Source organism: Hyla sarda, chromosome 5 (genome assembly GCF_029499605.1).
Source record: "Hyla sarda isolate aHylSar1 chromosome 5, aHylSar1.hap1, whole genome shotgun sequence".
NCBI lineage: Eukaryota > Metazoa > Chordata > Amphibia > Anura > Hylidae > Hyla > Hyla sarda.
In genome coordinates this window covers 367981710-368007720 of record NC_079193.1, presented here as the reverse complement: position 1 = coordinate 368007720, position 26011 = coordinate 367981710, and the positions used below count along the sequence as shown (strand labels likewise).

Here is a 26011-nt window from a genome sequence, read left to right as displayed (position 1 = left end):
GCCCCAAGACAAGCGCAGATCCTTCCTAAGCATGTCCATTACTGTCTGCCAGGTACGCACTAAAATCACCTTATGGTGGATAACCCCTTTTAAGGGGTTAATAAGAACACGTGATGACTGTGGTCTGGTAAAAGATACAGGACGGTGAAGCCCATGAACCCTTCCCAATCCCCTCCTTGCTGTCATTCACAGGATACTTACTGATCTTCGACAAAATGGCGCCTGTTTTAAAGACATACCTATAACTATATGCGTTCACTCTGGTAACCAAAACCAACCAATCAAAATCCCCGTCCTTATGACGGGACGGAAAGACGCGCGCTGCTATTGGTGCAACCTCCAGCGTGGCGATTGGCAGATAGAGTGAAAGTGGGCGTGGTTAGAAGCCGCAGGGAAGTATTTTTTGTGCAGGGTTACTCCGTAGCCTCACAGCTTCCGGTACACACGGTGTTCGGCTGTTAGTGGCGGGTGCTGGGTGGACGGAGTAGAGGGGCCCCGTAGCCGGTTACAGGTCAGTGTCTAACGGGGGGAAGTCACTTTGTGACCGGGTGGGAGAGCTGCACCGCAGGAAGCGAGAGAGGAGGCGACCTCACTGCAGGGGAGAACATGGAGGCGCCCCCTGGTGTCTGCCCTCATCTACTGCACCTCGCGCCGGGCCCACGTGACCTTCCGCAGCCGGCAGAGCCCCGTACAGCTGCGGGTGATGGGCCTGGGAGTCCTGGAAAGTTCCTGCAACTTTGAAGGTCACAAACTCCCCTGAGATCACGTGTGTGTCCTCTTTATCTGTCCTTGTAAAGGGTTAACAAGGGGCTCTAATACTTTTGCACTTGGTAGATGTTGCCTAGATATGGGTTAAAGGGGTACTCCGGTGAAAAACGTTATTTATTTTATCAACTGGTGCCAGAAAGTTAAACACATTTTGTAAATAACTTCTAGTAAAAAAAATCTTTACCCTTCCAGTACTTATTAGCAGCTGTATGCTATAAAGGAAATTATTTTCTTTTTAAATTTCTCTTTTTTTTCTCTCTGCTGACACCTGTCCAGAGCAGGGGGAGAAAAATCCATATAGCTAACCTATGCTGCTCTGGACAGATCCTGAAACAGACAGTGGTGGCAGCAGAGAGCAGTGGACAAGACAAAAAAAATACATTTTAAAAAGAAAATAATTTCCTCTCTAACATACAGCTGCCAATAACTACTGGAAGGATTAAGATTTTAAATAGAAGTAAATTACAAATCTGTTTAACTTTCTGCCCCCCCCCCCCCCCCCCCCCCAAAAAAAAAAAAAGTGGAGTACCCCTTTAATACTTGCGCACTAATGTGTTATATATATATATATATATAGGGGGGGGGGGGGGGCTATTTTTGTCTTTGGCAGTGTTTCCCAGCTAGATTTCCTCCTGCTGTTGAAAAACTACAACACCCAGCATGCCTGGACAGCCGAAGGCTGTCCAGGCATGCTGGGAGTTGTAGTTTTGCAACAGTGGAGGGGGCATCCTGGTTGGGAGCCACTGCATTAGTATGTACAGCATGCATGTGAAGGTGTCAAAACCTTTGCAAGTGGTTAATGCATGCACATGGGGGGGTTAATACTTATAGCTTATGGATTAGAATCTAATTGGGGGGGCTAATAGTTATGCATTTACATGGGGAGTGAATACTTATTCCCACGTATATGAGGGGTGAAAACTTTTGCATGTTGTAGCTGCCTGCACATGGGTGGGCTGTATGGAAGATGAACACGTATGCACTAGGATGTATCTGAGGGGTGTGAATACTTTTTCATATGTTTTTTTTTTAGGTGCACATGGGGAGTTAACACTTAACATTTTAAATCAGTATAGCATGCACTGGAGGGGTACTAATACTTCTGCATTTGGTAGATTTGTGCACATGGGTGGGATATATAGGGGTTAATACTGCAGCACTAGTATGAATGGGGCGAATACTCCTGTCTGCCATATGATGATCACATGGGGAGGATGTATGGGGCCGGAATACACGTGTGTGTGTGTGTGTGTGTGTGTGTACAGTACAATCTCCTAATAGCAGTCACTGGTGGGGGGGGGGGGGGGGGGAATTTATTGGGGGGGCTCAAATCTTCCTAAATGACAGAATACCGTCCTGTACTCACCCCAGAGTGTAAATACCTATAAAGCCTGATAAAAAGGAATATTACAGGAGAATCTCAGTGCCGTTTAATCCCCCCCTACTGTATCATTTTTATTTTTATAACCCTGTGCGTTGTGCCAAATTATCCCCCCCCCCGTGCCACTTCATTCCCCTTTTATTACCCTCTGTGTAAATTAATCACCCCCCCCTTTTTTTTTATTTTAATATATCACTCAGTACCTAATCCTGACCATGTACGTTTTATTCTTGTGTTAAGCACCTTTATTTATTTTTTTTATTACACTTTTTTTTAATTTAGCTCACTAGTCTGAATTCATCTCAGGAGGGGGCGTGGCCTCACTGTGCAGGTCTCCGCCCCCTCCCTCAGTATGCTGTCCGCTCACATTTCCTCTAGCATTAGCAAAACTACAACTCCCAGCTTGTCCTCACTGACAGTAGCGGGACACAAGATGACAGTGGGAGGATTTTTCCTCCAGGTTTGAGCCCTGCGCTCACAGCTGTCAATCAAGGAAGTGAGTCCATGACATGGGTGATGACTCATGGACACAGCAGGACTAGTATGTGTCCAAGCAGGCAGGGGGGGGCAGTTGTTTGACTGGATTTTTCGGTATGAATAACAGTGACCCCCCCCCCCCGACCTACGATGGCCTCGACATACGATGCTTTTTTTTTATGCTCAAGCTGCTGCCGGATAGCAGCTTAATGTTCCCCGTGTGGTGCGGTAAGTATTACTTACCACTCCATGATGCTCCGGGATGCCCTCCGGGTCCAGCGCTGGTCTTCCGGTGTGTTCTCGGCCCTCTCCGATGACGTCAATACGCTGCTGCGCACACCATCCAATAAGAATGGCGTACGCAGCGGCGTAATGATGTCGTTACGCAGGCCCAGTAAGGCCTTGCGGAAGACAGAAGAGGACCGGAGAAGACCAGGAGAGCCCAGCAGAGGCCGGGGGTCACCATCGGGAGCGGCAGAACGAGGTCCAGAGCGGCGGGGACAGGTGAGTACAGCTTCCTATACTTTACATTGCACAAATCCCTCAACATACGATGGCTCGTTTGGAACGAATTACCATCGTATGTTGAGTGACCACTGTACTGAACATTTTCTAATGAAAGCAATTGCAGAACCTATTGGTTATACATGCTTCACAACATATCAAAAGCTTTTGTATCGGACAGTGCCCATTTAAACTTCAGGCCTCTGCAGGGGCCTGGGCTCATTACTGCTGTACCCCCTGGTGGCGGCCCTGTGTACAAGGTAGTGCCAGCACATAAGGCAGCATTCACACCACGTTTTTGCAGTACAGTTTCCCGTATCAGGTTTTTGATGAAAAACTGATTCCTCAAAACCAGACTAAACTGTATCAAAACGGGTGTACAAATTTCGACCCGTAAACAGTTAAAAACCATATACGGTTTAAAAAATATGTCCGGTTGCATCCGTTTTTTAAAAGAAAAAAAAATGTTAACTTTTCATTCCATTTTGAATAAAGTTTCACTTGTTTGAGTGAAATTCCAAGAAAAAAACTGTGCAAAGTCAAAAACCGTGTGGTGCAAACTGGATGGAACCGTACGCACATACAGTTCTGTACGGTTCCCATTGACTCCCATGTTTAAAAAAAAAAGTATACGGTTTAATACAGTTTTCATCCAGACCTAAAACTGGTAGGCTACGGTTTTGGGTACGGGGAAAAAACTGATAAAACCTTACAGGATGCAAATCGGACACAACCTGATGCATCTTTTGGCATACGGTTCTCAATGGAGAGTCAATGCATACGGTTTTCAATACGGTTCCGTACGGTTTTCAAATTGAAAATGTGTACGGGAACTGTACTGCAAAAACGTGGTGTGAATGCAGCCCGAATACAGTTCCGTTCAGGTTTTTGATGAAAAACTGGACTAAACTGTATCAAAACGTGTGTACAAATTTTAATCCGTATACGGTTTAAAAAATGATGTCCGGTTGCATCCGTTTTTTAAGCAAAAAAGTATACGTTTAACTTTTCACTCCACTTTGCATAAAGTTTCACTTGTTTGATTGAAATTCCAAGAAAACTGTGCAAAACCCATAGGGTGCAAACTGGATGGAACCGTGCGCACATACAGTTCTGTATGGTTCCTATTGACTCCCATGTTTAAAAAAAAGGTTTTTCACTCGCACCAAAAAACGGTCTACGGTTTTGGGTACAAAAAAAAAAAGACAAAACCGTATGACACAAAACGGACTAAACTGGATGATGCGTTTGACATACGGTTTACAATGTTAAGTCAATGCATACGGTTTTCTATATGGTTTTTAACTTGAAACCGTATACGGGAACTGTGTAGCATAAACGTGGCGCGCATGCAGCCTAAGCCTGGTTGTCTCCTGTTGGGAGTGTGTCCTACTTGGAGGCTGCAACTACGTTTAAAGGGGTACTCCGGTCTTAAGGCATCTTATCCCCTATCCAAAGGATAGGGGATAAGATGTCTGATCGCGGGGGTCCCGTCGCTGGGGACCCCTGCAATCTAGCATGCAGCACCCACCTGGAGGCTCTGTTATGCCTCCCGACCACAAGGACTGAATATCGTGACGTCACGACTCTGCCCCCGTGTGACGTCACGCCCCCTCAATGCATGTCTATGGGAGGGGGCGTGACGGCCGTCACGCCCCCTCCCATAGACTTGCATTGAGGGGGCGGGGCGTCACACCGGGGCAGAGTTGTGACGTCACGATACTTTGGATAGGGGATAAGGTCTTGTGGCAGGAGTACCCCTTTAATACTTATACACTGGGACTTGTTGCAGCACTAGTCTGTGTAGCCTAATACTTAAATGGAAGTTGAGGCCTCCAGCTTTTGCAAAACTACAACTCCCAGCCTATGGCTATTCGAGCATGCTGGGAACTGTAGTCTTGCAATAGCTGGAGGCCTCCTTGTTAGCTATTCATACTAGTGCAGTATTTCCTAATGGGGGGCTTATACTTTTGCACTTGCATTGGAGGGTTCAAATGAATTTGCATGTTGGTGCATTAGTACATGTTGCATTGGCTGGCTATGGGGGGGTGTTAATACTTTTGCATTCTGACTTGCTACAAGTTTAGTACCTATAACATTTATATATGGTGGGGGGGGGGGGTAGCAGTCATGGTCACTGGTTATTTGCTTATACGTGTGTTGGAAAAAATTGTGTCTTCTAGACGTGTGGCTACAGAGGGGTTAAATATCTTGTGTACTTTAAGCTTAACTGGTTTACTTAGGAATTAACCTCTGGCGTGAGTTCTGTTACTTGTGTGTATTAGGTTGGCGTCACTGTTTGTATTTTCTACATGCAAGGGTTAATACTTATACATTTAGGTGATTAAGTGTTGCTGGGATATATATTATTGGGGGGGGGGGGGTGACTCTGCCGAGCCGGATGATGCGTAGACCGGCTCTGAAGGTCATGGCGCTCGGCTGTGGCGGCTTCCAACCTGCGACTCTGCAGCTGTTGCCAAACTACAATTCCAAGCCATGCAGTCTATAGATGCTGGGAGTTGTAGTTTTGCAGCCACAGGTTGGAGACTTCTGCTTTGGACACTACAGCACTGACTGTGATCTCTATTTGTCCTTGTGTTTCATTGTCTATAAGAAGTAACCGTGTAAAGAGACAACATGAAGTTGTAGATGTCTTCAGAAATAGTTTGACTTATTGCAGTTTCCCAACTAGGGTGCCTCCAGCTGTTGCCAAACTACAACTCCCAGCATGACAAAAGTTGTAGTCTTGAAACAGCTGGAGGCACCCTGGTTGGGGAAACTCAGCCTCATTTTCTGTATGCCCATTACTTGCCTTGTATTATACCCCAGAGCTGCACTCACTATTCTGCTGTGAGGTCACTGTGTACATACATTACATTACTTATCCTGTATTATACTCCAGAGCTGTACTCACTATTCTGCTGGTGAGGTCACTGTGTACATACATTACATTACTTATCCTGTACTGATCCTGAGTTATATCCTGTATTATACTCCAGAGCAGTACTCACTATTCTGCTGGTGAGGTCACTGTGTACATACATTACATTACTTATCCTGTACTGATCCTGAGTTATATCCTGTATTATACTCCAGAGCAGTACTCACTATTCTGCTGGTGAGGTCACTGTGTACATACATTACATTACTTATCCTGTACTGATCCTGAGTTATATCCTGTATTATACTCCAGAGCAGTACTCACTATTCTGCTGGTGAGGTCACTGTGTACATACATTACATTACTTATCCTGTACTGATCCTGAGTTATATCCTGTATTATACACCAGAGCTGTACTCACTATTCTGCTGGTGAGGTCACTGTGTACATACATTACATTACTTATCCTGTACTGATCCTGAGTTATATCCTGTATTATACTCCAGAGCTGTACTCACTATTCTGCTGGTGAGGTCACTGTGTACATACATTACATTACTGATCCTGTACTGATCCTGAGTTATATCCTGTATTATACTCCAGAGCTGTACTCACTATTCTGCTGGTGAGGTCACTGTGTACATACATTACATTACTGATCCTGTACTGATCCTGAGTTATATCCTGTATTGTACTCACTATTCTGCTGGTGAGGTCAGGGCTGGTATTAGACTAAGTGTGGCCCTGGGCAAAATTAAATATGGGGCCCCTGAATTGCATGACCAAAGATCTTCCGGTTTTCCTCTGTAACCATGGGTATCATTTTAACCTCTTGCCGCAAATGGACGTTTATTAACGTTTATTCTCAGCAGGTGAGCGTGCATCATGCATCATATCCGGTGGGTCCCGGTTGCTATAGGCAACCAGGACACACAGCTAATGCTGGACATCACCGATGTGGCTGATATCTGGCATTAACCCTTTTTTCTTGCAGGAAGTGAGGAGGATCCCTTCCTGCCTCCTTACTGTCCGATTGCCGAATGACTGCTCCGTACCGTAGATCCAGGCAGGAGCAGTCGAGCGGCGATAACATGATCAATGCCCGGCTATTAGATGGCAGTGATCACTGTAAGGGGGGGGGGGGGTGCGCGCGCAATGTTATAGTCCCCTATGGGACTAAAATAAAAAATAAAAAAAATTTGGATTATACATTTTTTTATTTTTTTTATTTTTTACATAAATGAATAAAGTGATCAAAAAGTCCAATATAAAAACTTCAGATCATGGTGCAAAAAAATTAGAGCTCATACACCCCCTTATACGGAAAAATTAAAGTTATAGGGGGCTGAAGAGGACATTTTTCAACATATACATTTTGGTGCATGTAGTTTTATAATTTGATAATAAAATCAAACCTATATAAATTTGGGTATTCTTGCGGCCATATGGACCTACAGAATAAATATATTGTGCAATTTTTACAGAAAACTGCACTGTGTAGAAACGGAATCCGCTAAAAATCACAAAAGGACATCTAGGATTAAAGCTTAGTTTGGCTTTTTTTATTTTATTTTTTTTTTTTTATTGCTGATTTTAAAATAAATAATAAACAAATGAATATCATACACAGGGCTGCTTCATATGTTAAAAAGAACTCTAGAGGTACAACTTATTATACAACATAGGACTACAACTCCCAGTGTGGTCTCCCGGTCTGTGCCTCCTTCCCCAGCCTTAAAGGGATGTGGTGAGTAATTACATAGGCCACACTGGGAGTTGTAGTTTTATATTGTACATTTACAGTCTGGCAATAAACATTAACAGAAGTCTCTGCTGTACTGTAACTCATGTTGGTCTAATAGACAGGATTAGAGATGAGCGAACTTACAGTAAATTCGATTTGTCACGAACTTCTCAGCTCAGCGGTTTCTGACTTTTCCTGTATAAATTTAGTTCAGCTTTCCGGTGGGCTGGGAAAGGTGGATACAGTCCTAGGAAAGAGTCTCCTAGGACTGTATCCACCTTTTCCACCCCACGGGAGCACCTGAAGGCTGAACTAATTTATGAAGGAAAAGTCGTCAACCGCCGAGCCGAGAAGTTCGTGACGAATCAAATTTACTGTAAGTTCGCTCATCTCTAGACAGGATGATGGCACTGGGTAACTTGAGAAGAGTTGTCATTTCTTTTGCTCTCCGCTCTTCTCCGCACAGGCTGGTTTAGACCTGCAGTCAATGAGAAAGGGGGTACACGCTGGTGACCTCTGAGATCCTACAGAGGGTGCAATGAAGAGATTACATCCTGCTGCCTGTGTCGGACCGGTGATGTCATCAACGCGCTACTGCAGGTCTAAACCAGCCTGTGGTCATAGAGCATGGGGATGTAAGTGCAGCCATGGGTCCCATAGCTGCTGCCAGTCAGGGTTGTAATCGGCCCTGCCAGTGCCTGGAAAAAAAAGACAAACCCGGCCCTGACTATATTTTGCCACGATTTGCGCACAATCGCAGTAAAATACAGTATTGTGAGTATGGATATAAATATGTTCAGGGGGCCCTGGGCAGCTGCCCAGGTTGCCCTGCCCTAACGCCGGCTCTTTGTGAGGTCACTGTGTACATACATCACGGCACTCACTAAATTCTTTTGCCAATTGTAGCATGTTTTATTCACACAGATGCAATTCACATCTAGTCGCAAAGATGCGTTTCGGCTAAAGCCTTTCTCAGACTGACCTGATGTCAGTCTGAGAGGCTTTGGCCAAAACGCGTGTTTGACTATTTGTGATTTGCATCTGTGTGAATAAAACGCGCTACAATTGGCAAAATTTAGTGAGTGCCGGGCTTTCTTCACGTTTCCAGTATCCAGCTTTGCGCGAGCACCACCACGGACTTGAGTGCCGACCTTTCCCGCCTTGTTTAATGTGTACATACATTGTTGCACTCACTATCCTGGTTATTGTACACAGTGCGCTTGTCAGCTTAGCCGAACGCCCATAATGTAGGATAGGTAATATAGTACTGCACCATTTACCGTATTTTTCGCCCTATAAGACGCACCGGCATATAAGACGCACCCAATTTTAGAGGTGCAAAACCTAGTAAAAAAAAGATTCTGAACCCAACCTGTGGACCTCCAGATGTTGCAAAACTACAACTCCCAGCATGCCCGGACAGCCGTTGGCTGTCCAGGCATGCTGGGAGTTGTAGTTTTGCAACATCTGGAGGTCCGCAGGTTGAAGACCACTGGATAGGAGGTAATACTCGCGTGTCCCCCACCGCTCTGGACCCGTCACCGCTGCCCTGGATGTCGCTCCATCGCTGTCACCACGTCCCCTGGGTGTCCCCCTGTCGCTCCGGACGTCTTCTTCCCCGGGATCCACGCTCTCCGTCGCCGTCATCACGTTGCTACGCATGCCCTTGGATGACGGGACGGCGTGCGTGATGATGTCGAAGGAGAGCGCCGGCCATGCAGGGGATCCCGGCACGGAGAAGACATCCAGGAGGCAGGTAAGGTTCCTCTCGGTTTCCTGTAAGCTGTTCGGGACGCCGCAATTTCACCGCACAGCCGGGTTAGTGTTGTTTTTCGCTTCAGATGCGGCGGTCAGCTCTGAACGCTGCGTCTGAAGGGTTAATACAGGGCATTGCCGCAATCGGTGATGCCCTGTATTAGCCGCGGGTCATGGCCGCAGGGACCACGGCAATAGGTGTGTGTATTATAAGACGCACCAACTCAACCCCCCCAAGTTTTGGAAAGAAAGTGCATCTTATACGGCTTATACTTTTATATTGTACTCCTTATTTCAGTGTCACCATTTTCAGGATCTCTGCTTGCTGGCACTGAGGATTGAAACTAGAGATGGGCGAAATTAGTGATTCGATTTGTCACGAACTTCACGGTTCGGCGGTTGCGGACTTTAGCCTGTGTAAATTCAGCTTTCATGTGCTCCGGTGGGCTGGAAAAGGTGGATAGTCTCTAGGAGAGTCTTCTGAGACTATATCCACCTTTTCCAGCCCACCAGAGCACATGAAAGCTGAACTCCTTTATGCAGGCTAAAGTCCGCAACCGCCGAGCTGCGAGGTTCGTATCGAATCACTAACTTCGCGCCTGTCCTTATTTCTCCCAGCTGAGGGTTTGATACATTGTATTTCCAGTTTGATACTTTGTAGCAAGTACAGGAGCGGTTTAGCTCACAGAGCACTGCCGCTCCTGGGGAATGACAAACCCCTGTATTTGGTCTGTACAGGTTCGGCAGACCCATTGAAGTGAATGGTAGGGTAACCTGAAGGAGCTCCTGCACAGTGCAGTTGTGTATCTATCTAGGTTTAGTTACACAACAGCGGACTTAGTACAGGTGACAATTACTGACACCAAAATAGACGTAGACCTTGTCCTCCATGGTGGTCCACACTTTATTTTGACTTCAAAGCTGCACTATGTAAGAATGCAGCCTTAGAAAGTTGTGCAAACGTAAAGGGGTACTCCACTGGAAAACTTTTTTTTTTTTTTAAATCAACTGGTGCCGGAAAGTTACAGATTTGTAAATTAAAAAATCTTAATCCTTCCAGCTGCTGTATACTACAGAGGAAGTTATTCTTTTTGGATTTATTTTGTCACAACCACAGTGCTCTCTGCTGACACCTCTGTCCAGAGCTGGCGCAAATCCCCATAGCAAACATACGCTGCTCTGTACAGTTCCTGACATGGACAGAGGTGTCAGCAGAGAGCACTGTGGTCAGACAGAAAAGAAATACAAAACTTCCTCTGGAGCATACAGCAGCTAAGTACTGCAAGGATTAAGATTTTAATAGAAGTAATTTACAAATCTGTTGGGGTCAGGATCTGCTACCCTTTAAAGGGGTACTCGGCCCTAAGACATCTTAACCCCTATCCAAAGGAAAGGGGATAAGATGTCTACCCGCGGGGGACCTCCGTGATCTTGCATTTGGCACCAGCACACCCTTTCCTATAGACTTGCATAGCTCGGGGGGGGGGGGGGGGGGGCGGGGTTGACGTCACACAGGGGCGGAGTTGTAACGTCACTATACTCCGGCCCTGTGGTCGGCACCCGGCAGTTTGAGCTGGCAGCGTGGCGTGCAGCTCAGAGAGGTGGGTGCCGAATGCGAGATTGCGGGTGTCCCCCAGCGGCGGGACCCCCGCGGTCAGACATCTTATGCCCTATCCTTTGGCCCTAAGAAATCTTATCCCCTATCCAGAGTACCCCTCTAAAGATGAAGGACCTGGATACTTGTATGGTGTCTTCCTCTGTACAGAAATGCTTTACCCTAATTTATAGTAAGGCTGGGGTTACACGGTTCCATGACCTTACTGCGCTCTGTTGCCCTCTCTGTAGCTCTCAAACTGTTGCAAAACTACAGCTCCCATAGTGGTGCCCTGACAGCTAACCTGTGACCAAACTACAACACCCATCATGGGAAGGCGAACACTGAGGGTCGCGGTCGTTCTGTAGCCGTATCCTTCAGGATTGAGTCGTTGTCCCAGCTGCGGAGCTGCATTCACCGTGTGCTGCTCTTCTTGAAGGACGTTCTCTCCAGTCTGTGGCTGCCTGCCAGGCCTCAAAGCAAACGGAGCGAGTCATGTGAGCGCGCTACACAGGTACGGCTTAGGACGCGCTACTACTAGTCGCTGTATACAGGCCCTGATCATTATATGTGGATTTATACCACTCCTGCCCAGTGCCTCCAGCTGTTGGATAACTACAACTCCCAGCATACCTGGACAGACAACAGCTTTGAGCTCTAGTTCTGAAACAACTGGAGGCACCCTGGTTGGGGGGAAAAGCAAAATTTATACACATTATAGGGATATTCCAGTTGCAATAAATTGTATTTGCTTTCACACTTTTTTAATAAACTGCCAGAAAGTTAAACAGATTTTGTAAATTATTTCTATTAAAAAATCTTTACCCTTCCAGTACTTTTTAGCAGCTGTATGCTACAGAGGAAATTTCAGGTTTTGTTTTGTTTGTTTTGTGTCCACAGTGCTCTCTGCTGACACCTGATACCTGTGTCAGGAACTGTCAAGAGCAGGAGAAAATCCCCCATAGCAAACCTATGCTGCTCTGGACAGTTCCTGACACGGACAGAGGTGTCAGCAGAAAGCACTGTGGACAAGACAAAAAAATATAAAAAGCAAAGAATTTCCTCTGTAGCATACAGCTGCTAATAAGTAATGGAAGGATTTTTTATTTTTTATAAATAGACGTAATTTACAAATCTAACTTTCTGGCACCAGTTCCTAAAATGGACAGAGGTGTCAGCAGAGAGCACTGTGGTCAGACTGAAAAGAAATTCAAAAAATTTCCTCTGTAGTATTCAGCAGCTGATACGTACTGGAAGGATTAAGATTTTTTTTTTTTTCTTAATATAAATAATTTACAAAACTTTCACTTTTTGGCACCAGTTGATCTAAAAAAAATTCTACCGGAGTACCCCTTTAATGGAATCTCTGCCATGACCCCTACTACTGTCCTATATTGCCAGTAATGAAGCTTTTACATGTATGTGTGACTGATGGTAGCTGGGTTTGTAGCTCTTTAAATTAACTATTTATATGCCCTTCCCTCTGTTAATAAATAATACTCCTTTCTGTGAGCAAGGAAAGGTATTTACCGGTGGAGCGTGTTTTGGCTCGGCCGGATGCCGTAACCTTGTTTAACCTCTAACTTGATGTTAATGACGGAAACTCTGAGCCAGTTTTCTCAATGACAGAATACGACTGCTCCATAATGTTACCTGAATGAAGCGAGGCCTGGATACTCTTACCTGTTCATACAGAAGCCATAACAATAAAACCACCTGACTATTATAAGGTCATTCTATACCTCTGACCCGTCTACTCCTGGACTCCATGATGGGCCTCTGAAGATGTCCTGAGGTCCTCAGCAGATCCTGTAAGGCGATGTAGACAGATATATCCACTTTACTGTTGGAGTGTTTAAAGAGAAGAAAAAGAAACACTATTAGAGTATTACTTTAAAGGGGACTCCACTGGCCAGCGTTCAGAACACTTAGTTCTGAACACTGTGCACTTGCCACCATCTCCCATAGAGTTGCATTGAGGGGTCAGGGTGTATGGCGTCACGTAGCATGTGCACAGCGTTCAGAACTCTATATTACGAACACTGGCCAGTTGAGAACCCCTTTAAGGTTTACCACTCCCCTCTGTCTATTTTGCAGTTCATACAGAATGTATTGGGTGGGGGTCAAGGACTTATGCAGTCAGGTTCATCGGTTAATGACCTTCATTGGGTTTGGAGATGAGCGAAGTTAGTGATTCAATCCGGTGGGCTGGGTACAGTCCTAGGAGAATCTCCAGCCCACGGGAGCACCTGAAAGCTGAACTTATTTATGCAGGATAGTTGGCAACCGCCGAGCCGAGAAGTTTGTGACGTATCGAATCACTGTAACTTCGCTTATCTCGAATTGGGTTGGTGGGGATTATTTTGATTAGGTTATAATGTTTGGGGATATCGGGATGATGCGGTGTCACCTGGTTGACAAGGAACCGGTCCACATTGAATGGCCAATGACTTGAGTTGTAGATGAGGGTGGATTGTTTTACATGTTAAATTGCACCGAAACGCTGAATTGTAACAGTATCGCACTCTGCTTGGACTATAGTCCCGATGAAACATTAACACCCCCCCCCCCAAGAATTGTTTCTTATCCTTGATCTGAGATGCCCCCATTGGTTAAAAGTGAGATGGCTATAAAGGTACCCATATACCTCTTTAGACCAAAGACAATCTAAGGGTGGGTTCACACTACGTTTTCTCCCATACGGGAGCGCATACGGCAGGGGGGAGCTAAAACCTCGCGCTCCCGTATGTCACCGTATTCGCTCCCGTATGTCATTCATTTCAGTGAGCCGACCGGAGTGAAACGTTCGGTCCGGTCGGCTCATTTTTGCGCCGTATGCGCTTCTACAACCGGACCTAAAACCGTGGTTGACCACAGTTTTAGGTCCGGTTGTAAAAGCGCATACGGCGCAAAAAATGAGCCGACCGAACGTTTCACTCCGGTCGGCTCATTGAAATGAATGACATACGGGAGCGCATACGGTGACATACGGGAGCGCGAGGTTTTAGCTCCCCCCTGCCGTATGGGAGAAAACGTAGTGTGAACCCAGCCTAAGGCGGGGGTCTCAAACTGGTGGCCCTCCAGATGTTGCAAAACTTCACCTCCCAGCATGCCTAGAGATGCCCAGACAGCCATTTGCTGCAGCTAACTGCTGTTGGGAATGCTGGGAGTTGAAGTTTTGCTCTGGAGGGTCACCAGTTTGAGACCCCTGATCTAAAGGTTTTTTTTTTTTTTTTTTTTTTTTTTTTATATTTGGAGAAAAGGGCGGAGAAGGGTCTGGCATCTTTTCTCTGCTGACCCTTCTTTTTTTTTTTGGAGAGGTGAGCTTTAGCTGTCTAGTTGCGGTTTGTCTCTCCCCATAGAGAACACATGAACGTTCAACCATGAGAGGTGACTGTCAACCGAGCGTATGTTTGGTCGAGCGTTAAACCAGAAGGGGGTTAATGGTTGAACAACCTGAACTGCGCTCTCATAGACACAGCTGTACACATTATAGTTCATATTGCCCAAAAAAAGGTTCCCATACACATTAACTGAGTACTAGGGCAATCTATAGGGGTTAAGTAGCTGATCTGGGGGAGGGAGGGTGCGATCATGGGACATGACCCCCGGCTCTCTGTCAGGACCTTGCGTTGTCTACTAGTAGATGGCATGCGCTCCATCCATTCCTATGAGAGTGCCGATGATACCCGAGAGCTGCACTCCGGTCTTCATAGGAATGAATGGAGCGCATGCGGCACGCACTCCTCACTGAGCACCAGGGTCCCATCCTAGTGATTGCGGGGGGACTGCTTATCCCTTTTCCTGCGGATTGGGGATTTGTTTGGTTTCACCAGAGATCCTGGTTCAATCAAGTGTTCTGAAAGCGGAGAGGAAAGCTGGTGTCAGACTTATCTGGCAGTGTCTTAGGCTAGGTTCAGACTGCGGAATATCCAAGCAGGAAATTTCCGCCCGGAGATTCCGAGTGCGGCCAACCCTGACTGAATCGGTCGGCGCTAGGACCGCACGGACACTGCAGTCTCCAATAGACTGCAATGTGTTCTGCGCAGATTTCCGTCTGAAGAAAGAGCAACACCATTCTTCAGGCGGAAATTTCCAAGCGGATTTTCCATTCACAAATTCTACTTAACAGATGCTGAAGTGTGAATTTGTGAACGGAAAACCATTCACTACATTATACATTTTTAGCAAGTGAAATTTCCGCCTGCAATTTCAAAGCGGAATTGCAGGCGGAAACTCTGTAGTCTGAACCGAGCCTAAGTGTCAAAGTTTAAATCCAACCTGCTCTATCCTTCTCACAGCATTGTCGGGAAGCCCCCATTCACCTTGGACCGGCGCTTCCCAACCGGTGTCTTCAGCTGTTGCAAAACTACAACTCCCAGCATGCTCGGACAGCCGCAGGCTGTCCGTGCATGCTGGGGGTTGTAGTTTTGCAATAGCTGAAGACTCTCTGGGAAACACTCCATTAGACAGTCTGCCAATCCCTCCAAAATTTATTGGGGTACCCTATGACTTCGCATTCATTTGGTCAACCCTTGTGATGCAGAAGTATATGCCAGGTGGGCATTTATTAAATTTTTTTAATCTATACTAGGATGGCAGAAAACGCACCACAAAACCACCCTTTGCTGGTGTACACTTACAAAAGTTATGTTTTAAAGCTTTGTGTGTATGGTGCAGAGTTTATTTATTTTTATTTATTTTTATTTATTTTTATTTATTTTTATTTATTTTTATTTATTTTTATTTATTTTTATTTATTTTTATTTATTTTTATTTATTTTTATTTATTTTTATTTATTTATTATTAATTTTTATTTATTTTTCCCGTGGCCTCTATAAGGGCACATTATAGGGCAGCTGTGCTCATACATGTTTCTCTGCCCGCGGTGGCGTCTTGCGTCCTCTGTTTGTCCTCCCCGCTCCAGCTTGGTGCCGCCGGCTATCTCCAGTACACACTGACTAATTCCTGGAAGCTACCTGCACCGTCTGTTAATTAACCAGCTATAGAATCATCTAGTCGCTCCTGGCAGGTCAGCTGTCTCCATGGTAACACGCCTGTCAACCGTAAAATCTTTACACGTGAGTAGTTGGCAGCCATCTCCGTGACTTTTAATAAACTCTTTACACCACCGCCCCCCCCCTCCCCCCCTCAAGATGCCTCGTTCCAGCAACGCTTAATCTGAGATCTCACTTACACGTCTTGAAGCAAATTGGGGGTGGATACAGGGGTTAAACTTTTTTTTGTCCCCAGTTAACTTTTCTATTGTGTTGGAGTCAGCGACATAAACTTATCAGCTGAGTTAAAGGGGTATTCCAGGAAAACTTTTTATATCTCTTAACTGGCTCCAGAAAGTTAAACAGATTTGTAAATTGCTTCTATAAAAAAAAAATCCTTATCCTTTCAGTACTTATGAGCTTCTGAAGTTAAGGTTGTTCTTTTCTGTCTAAGTGCTCTCTGATGACACCTGTGTCGGGAAACTCCCAGTTTAGAAGAGGTTTGCTATGGGGATTTGCTGGGAGTTTCCCTAAGACAGGTGTCAGAGAGCACTTATGAGCTTCTGAAGTTAAGGTTGTTCTCTTCTGTATAAGTGCTCTCTGACACCTGTCTTGGGGAAACTCCCAGCAAATCCCCATAGCAAACCTCTTCTAAACTGGGCGTTTCCCGACACAGGTGTCATCAGAGAGCACTTAGACAGAAAAGAACAACCTTAACTTCAGAAGCTCATAAGTACTGAAAGGATTAAGATTTTTTTTTTAATAGAAGTAATTTACAAATCTGTTTAACTTTCTGGAGTGTGTGTGTGTGTGTGTGTGTGTGTGTGTTTTTTACCCCTTTAATCGCGCCTATGGGGAAGTGAATCGTTAGAGGACTTTGTGTTCCTTTTGGCCAGTAGGGGGCGTTGTGTAGAGTTAGCTGGCATGTGAATGATGGTGGTTGGCCAAGAGCTGGTTTGGTTAATGTTGTCAGTGGTCTCCATACTGTGGCCCTTCAAGTGTTTCAAAACTCCAACATGCCGAGACAGCCAACAGCTGGAGACCTTTGCGTTAGATGGTAGGAAACTACTGCCAAGCGGTGCGGCTGACACTTATTTTATATTTGGTTGGTGGAAGTGAACAATTTTTGTCTACCACTTATTTATTGTGTGATGCTAATGTGTACAAGCACCAAACATGCGCAGGTACACGTTTCTTTAGTCCACCACTTTCTATGGTTTACTCGTTGCGCCATTATTTGCGAATATTCTACATTTCAAACCAAAAAACAAATCTAAGCAGCGTCTGGTTGATGTATATTTGACTCTCAGGCTGCACAAAACCCCCATAAAAGTTGCAGATAATCTTTTTGTAATCGCAGTAGCTGTCTGCAAAAAGTTTTTTGTGCAGTAATATATGCATTGGGTAAAAATCTGAAACTTAACAAGCTCATCCAGGAATAGAGCCGATTTCTTCCAGAAAAAAAAAACTCCACCTGTCCTGAGGTTGTGTGTGTGTGTGTGTGTGTGGTATTACAATTTGGCTTCATCTCTTCTGAGCTGCAATACCACACACAACCCAGGGACAGGTGAGGGTGTTTTTTTTTTTTTTTTAAGAAAATGGTCCCCTTCCAGGAAAACCTTCTTAAAGGGGTACTCCACTGCTAGACACCTTATTCCCTATCCTTTCGGTTCCTGTGGCAGTGATGCCACACCCCCTCATTCATGTCTATGGAAGGGGGTGTGTTGGCCGACATGCTCCATCCAACAGACATGAGTGGAGGGGGTGTGACATCACAAGGGGCGTGGCTGTGATGTTACGATCACGCCTCAATCTCCGAGCAATGTGAACAATGTTCAGAACGTTGGATCACCCCTTTAAACACTGATTCCACTCGCTGGTGTTTTGGCCAGCTTCAGGCAATCCATTATAGACATATTAAAGGGAACCTACTGTGTGTTCTGGTGATAGGACTGGATAGCTTTTAGGGTATGAATACAAACTGAAAGTTGATATTTAAAAAAAAAAAAAAAAAAAAAATTATAATTTTTTTTTTTTCTGGAATACCTCTGACTCCAGAAAGTTAAACAGATTTGTAAATTACTTCTATAAAAAAAAAAAAATCTTAATTCTTTCAGTCCTTATGAGCTGCTGAAGTGGAGTTGTTCTTTTCTAAGTGCACTCTGACACGTGTCGGGAATCGCCCAGTTAAGAAGCAAATCCCCCCCCCCCCCCTCCCAATAGCAAACCTCTTCTACTCTGTGCAGTTCCCGAGACACGTGTCATCAGAGAGCACTTAGACAGAAAAGAACTCCACTTCAGAAGCTCATAAGTACTGAAAGGATTAATATTTTTTTAATAAAAATAACTTACAAATCTGTGAATTCAGGTAGAAAACAGACATGGTGCACATCTACAATCTTGTATAATGATCTGATTGCTTCTCAGCATAATATCAAAAACTAACAGGTTGTTAGTATACATTTTTGATCAAAAAGTACAAGCCCCCTCGCCACGTCAAGGCCACCTATTTAGAGTGGGTCTCTAACGTACCTAGCATAAAATGGCGTAGCACTGGGCGGCGACCACCACCGCCACGACACCAGTGCCCACGGGGGGGGGGGGGGGGAACGACTCACTGGCAGAGCGGCCCCAATGCCACTCAAACCAGTCTATGGGCCGCACCTATATAGGTGGTAATTAGCCACACATGGGTCATTTCTTTCCTAGCAGCCTCCCAGTCTGACTGGGAGAGTATGGTAAGTGAGCTATTACACCTTGTTCACACTGGTGTGGTGCTGTGCGGCGTCCGTGGCGCCGTGTCTGCGGGGGGTGTGGCCCATAAACTGGTTTGAGTGGCATTGGGGCCGTTCTGCCAATGGGTCGTTCCCGCCCAGTGCTACGCCATTTTATGCTAGGGACGTTAGGGACCCACTCTGAATAGGTGGCCTTGACGTGGCGAGTGGGCTTGTACCTTTTGATCAAAAATGTATAATAACAACCTGTTAGTTTTTGATATTATGCTGAGAAGCAATCGGATCATTATACAAGATTGTAGATGTGCGACCATGTCTGTTTTCTACCCAAATTTACAAATCTATTTAACTTTCTGGAGCCAGTTGAGATATCTATATATCTATATATCTCTCTATCTCTCTATCTCTCTATCTCTCTATCTCTCTATCTCTCTATCTCTCTATCTCTCTATCTCTCTATCTCTCTATCTCTCTATCTCTCTATCTCTCTATCTCTCTATCTCTCTATCTCTCTATCTCTCTATCTCTCTATCTCTCTATCTCTCTATCTCTCTATCTCTCTATCTCTCTATCTCTCTATCTCTCTATCTCTCTATCTCTCTATCTCTCTATCTCTCTATCTCTCTATCTCTCTATCTCTCTATCTCTCTATCTCTCTATCTCTCTATCTCTCTATCTCTCTATCTCTCTATCTCTCTATCTCTCTATCTCTCTATCTCTCTATCTCTCTATCTCTCTATCTCTCTATCTCTCTATCTCTCTATCTCTCTATCTCTCTATCTCTCTATCTCTCTATCTCTCTATCTCTCTATCTCTCTATCTCTCTATCTCTCTATCTCTCTATCTCTCTATCTCTCTATCTCTCTATCTCTCTATCTCTCTATCTCTCTATCTCTCTATCTCTCTATCTCTCTATCTCTCTATCTCTCTATCTCTCTATCTCTCTATATCTTCTAGAGCTGATGATGGCTGCCAAACTTGAGCTGCCATATTTCTTTGTCAAGGAGGTGGAGTCAAGCTGTATATATCACTTTTTTTTTTATATGGGTGTGTCTAAACTAAAAAATATTATAATACATACCAGTAATTTTAACAAAGTCTGTGTGATGGAGATATACGGTAGATATAAAAAATATTATATAATATATATTTTTTTTGCAACCTGTCTCATGAGCTGTATGGTGACTTAATTAATCTATCTTTTCCTCTTTCAGCTTGATGAAGTTGTGTACATTCCTGCAGCCGATAGGATCCCGAATTGTAGTCTGTTGCTGTAAACATCCCCGACTGGAAGCTTTGAGGCTGAATGGAGCTTTCAGTCCGATGTTTGCCGCCATCGGCTACAAGAGTCTCAGTGAGCTTTGGATTACTCCTGTAAGTATTCTTCAGAGTGCTGACATACCTGAGCAGGAAACACTTGGCGTTCCTGACTATTCACGAAAATTCCAACATCTTTACAGAAGTGCTAAAGAGTCTTAGAAGTGCTAAGACTCCCAGTTATTTATTTATTTATTTATTTATTTTTTAAGCAGTTTTCCAACCAGGGTGCTGTTGCAAAACTACAACTCCCAGCATGCCCAGACAGCCTTTGGCTGTCCGGGCATGCTGGGAATTGTAGTTTTGCAACAGCTGGAGGCACCTTTTGTCCAAAAACTGGCTTAAAGGGGTACTCCGCCCCTGGCATCTTATTCCCTATCCAAAGGATAGGGGATAAGATGTCAGATCGCCGGGGTCCCGCTGCTGGGGGGGGGACCCTGGGGATCGCCGCTGCGGCACCGCGCCATCATTACTGCACAGAGCGAGTTCGCTCTGTGCGTAATGACGGGCAATACAGGGGCCGGAGCAGCGTGACAGCATGGCTCCGCCCCTCATGACATCACGGCCTGTCCCCTTAATGCAAGTCTATGGCAGGGGGGGTGACGACCGTGACGTAACGATGCTCCGGCCCCTGTATTGCCCGTCATTACGTGCAGAGTGATCTCGCTCTGCGCAGTAATGATGGCGGGGTGCCGCAGCGGCGATCCCCGGGGTCCCCAGCAGCGGGACCGCGGCGATCTGACATCTTATCCCCTATCCTTTGGATAGGAGATAAGATGTCTAGGGGCGGAGTACCCCTTTTAATGCGAATGGACGTCTATTTCTGCAATCTTTCAGTTTCTCTGATTTTTGTAAAGCTTTTGTTTTGTACATTATGAGGGCAGCCATCTTGCAGGATCTGTTTTTATAGCCTTTAAAGGGGCACTTCAGTGGAAAATTTTTCAAATCAATTGATTCCAGAAAGTTACAGATTTGTAAATTACTTTTATTAAAAAACATCTTAATCCTTCCAGTACTTATCAGCTGCTGTATGTTCAAGAGGAAGTTGTGTAGTTCTTTCCAGTCTGAGCACAGAAAATGGAACTGCAGGATTTTTTTTTTTTAAATCTAAAAATGTATACCATATATACTTGAGTATTAGTCGTTCAGAATATAAGCAGAGGCCCATAATTTCACCCCAAAAACCTAGGAATAGTTGACTCAACTATAAGCCTAGGGAAATGCATCACCCCCCCCCTGTTGTTGTTGTTGTTTTCTATGTGGGAAGGAAGGGTGAGCTGGTCCAGGCCGTCCATCTTCGGCCATCTATGCTGCAGGGACTGTCTGGTGGGGAGGGCTAGTCTTTCCAGGCTGTCAATCTTCACCGGAAGGCCCTCTGCTCCGGGCCGGCCACGGATTAGTGATGTTGCGTTGACGACTACACGCAGAGACGTCCGTACGCAGCAGACATCCGTGATGCGTGGTGGCGTCAATGCAGAGTCACTAGTTCAGGGCCGGCCCGGAGTGGTGAAGATGGACAGCCCGGAACGACTAACCCTCCCCACCGGACGGTCCCTGCAGCATAGATGGCCGAAGATGGATCGCTTGGACCATCCCCCTCACAGCTAAGCCAGAATTTTTATTTTTTTATTTTTTTTTCCCACTAGAGTATAAGCCGAGGGGGGCGTTTTCAGCACGCAATATCGTGCTGAAAAACTCTGCTTATACTCGAGTATATACGGTATATGGGTGTATTATATTTATAACATTTTAGTTCACTGTGTAACGTAAAAACTTGAGAAACACAAGGTCGCAACATCATTTCCACTTGTCCATTGTCAGGTAAAGATCATGAGCTGCATTCACAATTCTGCTGACTTCAATGGTGACGTTTAAAGGGGTACTCCAGTGCTTAAACATCTTATCCCCTATCCAAAGGATAGGGGATAAGATGCCTGATCGCGGGAGTCCCACAGCTGGGGACCCCCAGGATCATGCACGCGGCACCCCGTTTATAATCGGTGCCCGAAGCGTGTTCCCTCCAGGACTGATTACCGGCAACCGCAGGGCCGGCAGCGTGTGACGTCACGCTCCGCCCCTCAATGCAAGACGTTGGGGGCGTGATAGCTATCACGCCCCCTCCCATAGGCTTGCATTGAGGGGCGGAGCGTGACGTCACACGCTGCCCGCCCTGCGGTCGACCATAATCTGACCTGGAGCGAACACGCTCCGGGAACTGATTACAAACGGGGTGCCGCGTGCATGATCCCGGGGGTCCCCAGCTGCAGGACTCCCGCGATCAGGCATCTTATCCCCTATCCTTTGTATAGGGGATAAGATGTTTAAGCACCAGAGTACCCCTTTAACATAGATATTCCTGTGAAGAAACTGTTTAGTAATTGAGCACCAATAACCCTGATCACTGCAGTAATTGCTCTATGTGGTTGAAAGGTTATGCGGGAGATTACCAAATCCTGTCCAAACAAAGTTGCTGAGTTGTATGCTGGGAGTTGTAGTTCAGCAGCATCTGGAGGGCTGCAGTTTGAAGACCACTGATATAAATGTTTTTAGTGGGGGGAGAGTTATGAAAACTTGTCCAGAGGAAAAAATTTAGTTGCCCATAGCAACCAATCAGATCGATTCTTTCATTTTTCACAGGCCTCTTTAAAAATGAAAGAAGCGATCTGATTGGTTGCTATGGGCATCTCAGCAACTTTTCCTCTGGACAGATTTTGATCTCCCCTAATATCCCTTCCTCAGGTTCTCTGAGCAGAGTACAATTTAATGTAGAAATCTAGGATAATGTTTCTATTTCCCAGCCGACTCCATTGTCTCCAGATCCTTGAGCTGCCTCCACATGTTTTTGGGGTTTTCTGGTCTCCTCCACCCACCCAGGTCTGTCATGCCAAGAGTCTGTGTAAAGCGTGCCGAGACCCATCCTCCTGCACACTGCGTCTTGTCTCCATGATCTCCATACTACTCGGTTCATGTAAACATCCTACACTCAGCTCTGCTGTGCCATACGGCTGGGCGTAGGATGCTTACCTTAACTGATCTGTGACATCCAGCGCGGGATATCTGGGCGGAAGACGGTGAAACGAAGCAAAAAATTCCTCAACTGTTTCCCTGGTGATTGCTCATCGCTTTATCATCTGCTGCCGTTTGTGACTTGTATGTACTTGTCAATAAAGTTTCCTTCTGCTGCATAGTAAACACGTTTGCATTTTTTTATTTGATTAAATCCCTGAGGCTTGTAAGAAGGATTCTATAGGTTGTGTAGCAATTCTGGGTAGAATACATTGTAATAAGGTAAAATATCTAAAGCAATGCAGTTCTGAATATATCTACTATAATGCTGCCCCTATATACAAGAATATTCTTGTATATAGGAGCAGTGTTATAGTAGTGGATTATAGTAGTTATATTCTTGTATATAGGAGGCAGTATTATTAGTTATATTCTTGTATATAGGAGCAGTGTTATAGTAGTGGATTATAGTAGTTATATTCTTGTACATAGGAGGCAGTATTATAGTAGTTATATTCTTGTATATAGGAGGCAGTATTATATTAGTTATATTATTGTATATAGGAGCAGTGTTATAGTAGTGGATTATAGTAGTTATATTCTTGTACATAGGAGGCAGTATTATATTAGTTATATTCTTGTATATAGGAGCAGTATTATAGTAGTTATATTCTTGTATATAGGAGCAGTATTATAGTAGTTATATTCTTGTATATAGGAGCAGCATTATAGTAGTTATATTCTTGTATATAGGAACAGTATTATAGTAGTTATATTCTTGTATATAGGGACAGTATTATAGTAGTTATATTCTTGTATATAGGAGCAGTGTTATAGTAGTTATATTCTTGTATATAGGGAGCAGTGTTATAGTAGTTATATTCTTGTATATGGGAGCAGTGTTCTAGTAGTTATATTCTTGTATATAGGAAGCAGTATTATAGTAGTTGTATTCTTGTATATAGGAAGCAGTATTATAGTAGTTGTATTCTTGTATATAGGAAGCAGTATTATAGTAGTTGTATTCTTGTATATAGGAAGCAGTATTATAGTAGTTGTATTCTTGTATATAGGAGCAGTATTATAGTAGTTATATTCTTGTATATAGGAGCAGTATTATAGTAGTTGTATTCTTGTATATAGGAAGCGGTATTATAGTAGTTATGCAACAACAGTGAGAAATGAAGATAGACGGACGGCTCACCCAGGTAGCAAAAAAACTCTTCTTTATTCAATGCTTGCAGCATAAGATAACAGCAGGTACAAGGGGGATCTGTCAGCAGGAACGCAGGGCTGTGAAGTGCAACGACCGTATCGCTTCGGACTGAAGCTTCTTCCGGCCTCCAACAGTGTTGGAGGCCGGAAGAAGCTTCAGTCCGAAGCGATACGTCTATCCGTCGTCCGTCTATCTTCATTTCTCACTGTTGTTGCATGAAAGACTTTGCTCTTTAACAGACGTAGACGCTCCCCATAGCACCCAGCTCAGCAGGTCACATACCTCCGATAGTCCGGACAGGAAAACTTAACCCACAGTCGAATAGACAGTGCCTGGTGCTTTTCTCTCAATCACAAATTACAATAGTTATATTCTTGTATATAGAAGCATTATTATAGTAGTTATATTCTTGTATATAGGAGCAGTATTATAGTAGTTATATTCTTGTATATAGGAGCAGTATTATAGTAGTTATATTCTTGTATATAGGAGCAGTATTATAGTAGATATATTCTTGTATATAGGAGGCAGTATTATAGTAGTTATATTCTTGTATATAGGAGGCGGTAGTAGTGTATATAGGAGCAGTATTATAGTAGTAGTAGTGTATATAGGGGCAGTATTATAGTAGTAGTAGTGTATATAGGGGCAGTATTATAGTAGTTATAACCAGAACTACTATAATGAAGACTTGCAAGTGTTTTCCCCAAATGGTGTGCTCTCTGCTTCTGCAAAACTACAACTCCCAGCATGCCCGGATAGCCTCTGGCTGTCCAGGCATGCTAGAGGTTGTATTCTTGCCACAGCGGCAGGTACATTGTTTGGAAAAAACACTTATGTATGAGAATAGAACTTTTGCTGCCCCTATGCCGATAATAAAGTAATAGATTGAGGGACTTGGGCACTAGTACACTAGACAGCAAATCTTTAGTCCTGTTCCTCAGTGTATCCGTTTAGCCCAGGAATAGGGAGTTGAAACAAGTGGTAGAAGATCCTGCTGTGCTGCTTCCTTTTAAGTTGTTGCTCCAGAGTACAATATTGAAGCACTTCCTGAGCCTAATAATGCAGACAGGAGGCCATTGTCCTGGTTAACGTTCAACGTGACAAGTTTTAGGTCTTGTAATACATTCAAGTAGTGCGGAGCCCGGAGTGGGCACTTGTAACATTCTTGGTTCCACTCATGGTTTACTCCAGAATGTATTGTAAGTCTCCGGTTTGACCTTGGAGTCACTCAGGTTTTTTTTATTTATTTTTTGTTTAAAGGAGGTAATCAGCGCCATCTACAGGTAAATCAGGTCATAAGCACAATTATACCTGTCAATTGTTCAGCAGGCATGAATGGTTTGTTTCTGAAGAGGCAGCTCTGTTTCCATGTCACAGGGAAGGATTGGCTTTTTAGGACTACTAGGTTTTGACAGACAGATGCCTCATGTCACCTAAAGGGGTACTACAGCAAAACGTAACTTACAAATGTCAGATAGCTGGGGGTGCAACTGCTGGGACCCCCACCCCCTCTCTCTGATCTCTTGAACATGTGCTGGGGTTGGCACACACTCTATTAAATGGGCGCTGTCACTGACTCCTGCTGGCCTGGCAGAAGTCCGAAATCAGGAAATGCTGAGGAGGGGGGGGGGG

At 44.7% G+C, this 26011-nt stretch overlaps 1 long non-coding RNA gene across 3 annotated transcripts; it reads left to right on the top strand.

The window, feature by feature from the left end:
• Nucleotides 1-248: 248 nt before the first annotated feature.
• LOC130272777 (uncharacterized) lies at nt 249-23328 on the top strand. 3 transcript variants are annotated; one of them, XR_008843741.1, is made up of 3 exons: nt 249-743; nt 20052-20211; nt 22953-23328. It is a non-coding gene; the product is annotated as an uncharacterized LOC130272777 (long non-coding RNA). The 3 variants fall into 3 exon arrangements; XR_008843740.1 differs by having other exon boundaries at nt 249-766; XR_008843739.1 differs by having other exon boundaries at nt 250-511.
• Nucleotides 23329-26011: the final 2683 nt, after the last annotated feature.